This window comes from Chiloscyllium plagiosum, chromosome 30, assembly GCF_004010195.1.
Source record: "Chiloscyllium plagiosum isolate BGI_BamShark_2017 chromosome 30, ASM401019v2, whole genome shotgun sequence".
Classification (NCBI taxonomy): Eukaryota; Metazoa; Chordata; class Chondrichthyes; order Orectolobiformes; family Hemiscylliidae; genus Chiloscyllium; species Chiloscyllium plagiosum.
The window spans coordinates 5,486,188-5,492,984 of NC_057739.1; the positions used below are offsets into that span (position 1 = coordinate 5,486,188).

A 6,797-nucleotide genomic window follows, 5' to 3' on the forward strand; every position below is an offset into this window, starting at 1 on the left:
AGACCTAAGGGGCAACTTATTCATGCAGAGGGCGGTACGTGTATGGAATAGGAAGGGTTTAGAGGGATATGGGCCAAAAGATGGCAAATGGGACTAGATCTATACAGGATACCTGGTCAGCATGGCTGAGTTGGACTGAAGGGTCTGTTTCTGTGATGTATATCTTTATGACCCTATGAGTCTATGACTGTGAATGTGGGAGGAATTTTAGAGATCTGCCTTGATGGGGAAAGCATTTCTGGGAACTTTGGATGAAATAATCGTCAGGAAAATGAGAGATCCTAAAGAGCCCAGGTCAAGTCGAAGTAAATCAAGCGATCCTAGTGACGTGAGCTCTCTCTTTGTTGCATTGTCAATTTAAAGTTGTTTGTCTTTTCAGTTGAAATATCCTTCAACGGTTAAGTCATGTTTGGATCATGTTGATTTCAGTTGGTTTGTTACATTAAAATCCTTCAGTTTTCTTTCAATCAGTCTCAGGGTGGGGGGGAATGGATTTCCTTTATGTCTCGAAAAGGTTATCAGTTGCTGTCATGAATGTAAGATGATGGTGTTAAAGACAAAGTTATCTGCCGTTAACCGAAGATAAACATTGGCCAGAACCCAAAAGGGCTCTCCAACTCTTCAAACATGACCATGGAATCTCGTATGTTCACTTGACAAAAATAAGGTGGTTTGGCGCAAATGTCAATTCTGAATGGTGTTCATTAGCAAAGTGAGCACCATCTACATATTCAGCAGGATGAATCCTAAATGAGACCTAGTTAAAAGTGAATGCAAGATGAGACTGCTGCGTAATGCTGACTCCACATTTACTGAGCAATTTGTTTACTTGTGAATGTTTCATCTGTATGATCCAGTAACGCATGAGCTGAAAGGAATTATTTGACCTTCAAACGTATTTTCTTCACAGATTATACATCATAGACCTTACCTGTTCTATTTCATTTTCTGAGTCTTGTATAACCTTCTAGCTATATTATTTTTCAAAAATATACTTTACTCGTAAAAATATCTTCACAAAGATATGTGTACTTTGGGTGGCACGGTGGCACAGTGGTTAGCACTGTTGCCTCAGAGCACCAGGGAACCAGGTCCAAAGTCAGGTTTCTTCCAGGTGCTCCAGTTTCCTCCCACAGTCCAAAGATGTGCAGGTTAGGTGAATTAGCTGTGCTAAATTGCCCAAAGTGTTCAGGGATGTGCAGGTTAGGTGAATTAGCTGTGCTAAATTGCCCATAGTGTTCAGGGGTGTGCAGGTTAGGTGAATTAGCTGTGTTAAATTGCCCATAGTGTTCAGGGGTATGCAGGTTAGGTGAATTAGCTGTGTTAAATTGCCCATAGTGTTCAGGGGTATGCAGGTTAGGTGGATTGGCCATGTAAATTGCCCATAGTGTTCAGGGGTGTGCAGGTTAGGTGGATTGGCTTGTAAATTGCCCATAGTGTTCAGGGGTGTGCAGGTTAGGTGGATTTGAAATGGGAAATGTAGAGCTACAGGAATAGGGTAGGAGGGTGATCTTTGGAGGGTCAGTGTAAACTCGATGGGCTGAATGGCCTGCTTCCACTCTATAGGGATTCTGTTCTATTCTAGTCACAAATGCAGTTTGGTTCTGAACAGTAGTATATCAAGGAAACAAACCAAAGACCTCTCTTACACATACGAGCATGTATTTATGCGCATTGAGGAACTAGGAGGGTCTGATAACCGAACAGACCATCCATTTAACTTCAGCAGAAAGATTTCAGAAGGTGGTCTTTCCCCACTACACCTTGGTGACAGCTGCCCCAGGCTTTAGTGGATCCCTCAGCACATTGTTCTGGACATTGGAATGTGCCAGTCTGCAACACTCATTTGGGGTCAAATCCTTGCTCTGGATGAGTTTCAGGCAGACTAAAGAGCATCTTTCACGGAGTTGATGATCCTCTCCGTGTCAGTCCTGGGGAACAGGCTATTGCCCAAGAACACTCAAGCAAAGCTGCAAACCTTTCTCATTTCACCTCGCTGCCTCCTGTTCAGATCCAGGCCTGCTCCCTTCCACATTATGGGAAACAGGTCTTCTATAAAGTAATACCCTATGAACGAATTGATTGCAATGAACGATTTGCATTGTGTAGCGCCTGCCAACACGTTAGATGCTTCACAATCACTGAAATGTAGTCAGTGTTGTAATGAAGCAGCCAAATTTGTGCACAGCAAAATCCCAAACCCAGCAACACTTTAAAATCAAGGTAATACGACTTTACTTGTAACGGGTGAGTGTTCAATATTGGCCAGGATATCCCTTTATTTGAAATAATGCCTTAGGGTCTTTCACATCTATCTGAAAGGGCCTCAGTTTAGATTGGTCCTCGTTGGAACCATCCCTCAACATTGTCGTGTATTGCCAGCCTAGGTAACATGCTCAGATGTGAGACCGCATGAAAATAATTCTACATAGATGTGTCGTTCTGCCCATTATACCCGTACAGGCTCTCTGCAGCAGCAACTAAACTGGTTCCTATATCAAGAGAACTGGATAACCAAGGAGTACTCTTGACCTGGAGAGAGCAGATGTCCATCAGGAAATATAGATTGCTCTTGGGGTTTACAACTCAGTAGGAGATGGAAATGCTGAGGGAGCTTAGGTGTTCCCACTGTTGCAAACTGTTGGAAATGAATGGATAGATAAAGACTCTCCAAAGAGCCCGATTTAAACCTGGCAGCAATGCAGAAAGGAAGATGAATGTGAAAGATGGTCATTTGGAGAACAGAAGCAACAACATAAGGAGGAATTACCATAGTACTACTGACAAAAAAAAAGAAATGAAAGGTTGCAGTGGTATCACAAAATTGACTGAATTTTTTGAAGAAGTAACAAAGAGGATTGATGAGGACAGAGCGGTAGATATGATCTATATGGGCTTCAGTAAGGCGTTCAACAAGGTTCCCCATGGGAGACTGATTAGCAAGGTTAGATCTCATGGAATACAGGGAGAACTAGCCATTTGGATCCAGAACTGGCTCAAAGGTAGAAGACAGAGGGTAGTAGTGGAGGGTTGTTTTTCAGCCTGGAGGCCTGTGACCAATGGAGTGCCACAAGGATTGATGCTGGGTCCACTACTTTTTGTCATTTATATAAATGATTTGGATCTGAGCTTATGAGGTACAGTTAGTAAGTTTGCAGATGACACCAAAATTGGAGGTGTAGTAGTCAGCGAAGAAGGATACCTCAGATTACAACAAGATCTGGACCAGATGGGCCAATGGGCTGAGAAGTGGCAGATGGAGTTTAATTCAGATAAATGCGAGGTGCAGCATTTTGGGAAAGCAAATCTTATCAGGACTTATACACTTAATGGTAAGGTCCTAGGGAGTGTTGCTGAACAAAGAGACCTCACAGTGCAGGTTCATACCTTCTTGAAAGTGGAGTCACAGGTAGATAGGATAGTGAAGAAGGCGTTTGGTGTACTTTCCTTTATTGGTCACTGTATTGAACACAGGAGTTGGGAGGTCTTGTTGTGGTTGTACAGGATATTGGTTAGGCCACTTTTGGAATATTGCATGCAATTCTGGTCTCCTTCCTATCGGAAGGACGTGGGAAATTTGAAAGGATTCAGAAAAGATTGACAAGGATGTTACCAGGGTTGGAGGATTTGAGCTACAGGAAGAAGCTGAACAGGCTGAGGCTGTTTTCCCTGGAGCGTCGGAGGCTGAGGGGTGACCTTATAGAGGTTTACAAAATTATGAGGGGCATGGATAGGATAAATAGACAAAGTCTTTTCCCTGGGGTCAGGGAGTCCAGAACTAGAGGGCATAGGTTTAGGGTGAGAGGGGAAAGATATAAAAGAGACCTAAGGGCAACGTCTTCACTCAGAGGGTGGTATGTGTAAGGAATGAGCTACCAGAGGAAGTAGTGGAGGCTGGTATAATTGCAACATTTAAGAGGTATCTGGATGAGTGTATGAATAGGAAGGGTTTGGCGGGATATGGGCCTAGTGCTGACAAATGGTACTAGACTAGGTTTGGGATATCTGGTCGGCATGGGCGAGTTGGACTGAAGGGTCTGTTTCCATGCTATACATCTCTACAACTCTATGACCAGAGAAAGAGAGATTGCAAGAGAGTGAAAAACAAACCTTTCCAAGCGTTGCTTGTCCACAGAGCGCATTGACAAGAGCTGTTGTGGGAGCCAATGGAGTTAGTGAGGGACTGAGCCAAGCTTCAGACATTTGGAATGATATCTCATGATAGGAGACGCATTCCTTTTGCATTCTTCCTGGCCAATTCTAAACTTCTTCAAGGTTGAAAACATTGTTTTCATAACATGTGCAAGTTAGGTAGATTGGCCATGCTAAATTACCCATAGTGCTCAGGGGTGTGTGGGTTAGGTGTGTTAGCCATGGGGAATGCAGGGTTTCAGGGATTGGGTAGGGGCATGGGTCTGGGTGGGACACTCTTTGGAGAGTTGGTTCAGTCTTGTTGGGCCAAATGACCTGTTTCCGCACTGTAGGAACTCTATTAAAAATGATGGGCAATAAATGTTGGCCTAGCCAGAGATTCCCACATCCCCTGTATGAATAAAAAAGGACCATGGAGAGCTTCAGGGTGGTAAAGCAGCACTGCCCCCATTCTAGTCAGTTTCCTAAAGACACATTAATTATAATTTCACCCTCCCTTGAGATAGAATCTGCCAGCACTGAGGGCCAGATTAAACTCCTTTCTCATTTAACTAATGCTCCTCGGGTTTCAGCTGCATAACGTATTAGGAAAATGCATGGGAACAAAGAGCCTTTTTCAAACTTTGTGCTTGTGAGTGTGTGTGTTGGACACGCCTGTGGGAGTGCTGCTGTATTGCCTGTTACTTCTGACGGGTGTGTGCAACTCCACAGCAGATACTGTCGTCCTCACACGGAATAGACAGTTTACCTCTGGTCCAGCCTTATCTTCTGAGAGCACGGGGCAGTCCCCTGAGACACAGCATCAGGAAGGGGAGCAGGCTCTGGGACTAGATCAGGAGAAGTGACACGCCGTCTGTGGCATCTGTGAGTATCTCTCAAGGAATTCCGTCTTTAATTTGATTTTAAGCAGGGCTTTTGCAGTCAGCAGAAATATTTTTCCTGTAAATATATTTGGTGTAATTTGGATGTGGCCAGTTTTTCAGAACAACATTGCCAGCACCATTTGTCCTCGGTTCTCGTACAGTTTTCAGTACATTGGTATGAGATTAACCAGCCCCTAACACAGGACGTTGTCTCAAGCTACTGGGGTCGTCAAACCCACCAGGAGCTAGAATTTAACTTCCTGGTCAATCGTGTGAACAACACACAGAATAAAGACATTTTAAAATTGCACTTTGCTCTTTCTCCTTGGAATACTTTTATCCGTTACGGAGAATTTGGAAATGGACAAAATGAATGTTTAATTGGGTTGGAGATCAGAGGCGATGAGATAAACCTGACAGGAAATTGTCCAACCAAGGGTGGAAATCTGAAAAACCAGCCAATAAAAGTAGGTCTCTGAGGTAAATGATGCACGTGGAGGCCTTTTGGCTTCTCAAGTCATGCTGGCTCCTTGTGGAGGTATTAACTCAGTCCCATTCGTCCCTCTCCATATCCTCATGACCCTATAATTGACTTCCCTCGATAGCTCATCTAATTTCCCTTCAAAACAATTCAGCTTTCCCCACCCCTCTCTGTCAGTGAACTCCAGGATCTTGATTTAACTTCTCATGTCTCCCAGCCTCTTCTGTCCCCCACCATAGGGTGCCAACAGAACAAGATTAGATTAGATTCCCTACAGTATGGAAACAGGCCCTTCAGCCCAACAAGTCCACTCTGACCCTCCGAAGAGTAACCTACCCAGACCCATTCCCCACATTTACCCCTGACTATTGCATCTAACACGATGGACAATTTAGCATGGCCAATTCACCTGACCTGCACATCTTTGGATTGTGGGAGGAAACCGGAGCACCCGGAGGAAACCGACGCTGACACGGGGAGAATGTGCAAACTCCACACAGACAGTGGCTGGAATCGAACCTGGGTCCCTGGCGCTGTGAGGCAGCAGTGCTAACCACTGAGAATCTGGATGCTCTGATAACACTGGCCAAACTGACAAGGGCTGTCCAACCTTGTAATGCTCCTGGAAGTGACCATTTCGCCCTGTGGGATTGGGTCAGCCCAGCCCTGCTGGAGGTCTGGGAGAGTAATAGTTGTGGCCAGTAGCAAGTGTGAATGTCTTCAGAAGTTTCACCTTGAAAGCTGGGGGTGGGGAAAAGTGGGGGGGTTGGAAAAGAGATCAGAAATCGATGGTCTATTTCACCTCTTCATGTGGATTTCAAAATTCTGTCCAAGGTCGTTGCTTCAGAGTTGGTGATGTACCCTGGTACTTCACAGCAACTTCTCTGTGGGCCTTGTGCTACTCAGGGATGTGATTGTGTGCAGGACAGTGGCAGGGAGCTGGACACATGCCTCACTAGCCCAAGCCAGGAGAAAGCATTTGGCAGAATATTGCAAACATATATGATGGATGTGCTGTCCAAAATAGGGTTATCCGCAATTAGAGTTGAAAAGTATGGTGCTGGAAAAACACAGCAGGACAGGCAGCATCCGAGGAGCAGGAGAATCGACGTTTCGGACATAAACCCTTCTTCAGGAATGAGGCTGGTGTGCCAAGCGATCTGAGATAAAAGGTTGGTGGGAGGGCATTTGGGGGAGGGGCGCTGGGAATACGATAGGTGGAAGGAGGTGAGGGTGAGGGTGGTAGGCCAGAGAGGGGGTGGGGCGGAGAGGTCGGGAAGAAGATTGCAGGTCAAGAAGGT

At 45.1% G+C, this 6,797-nt stretch overlaps 1 protein-coding gene across 1 annotated transcript in view; it reads left to right on the forward strand.

Moving 5' to 3' along the window:
• The first annotated feature begins 4,890 nt into the window (after positions 1–4,890).
• LOC122564730 (RING finger protein 225) overlaps positions 4,891–6,797 on the forward strand; it is a 32,883-nt gene continuing 30,976 nt past the window's right edge. The window contains exon 1 of the mRNA XM_043719866.1: positions 4,891–5,016. The gene's annotated coding sequence lies outside the window, so the exon portion shown is untranslated. The remainder of the gene's footprint in view (positions 5,017–6,797) is intronic.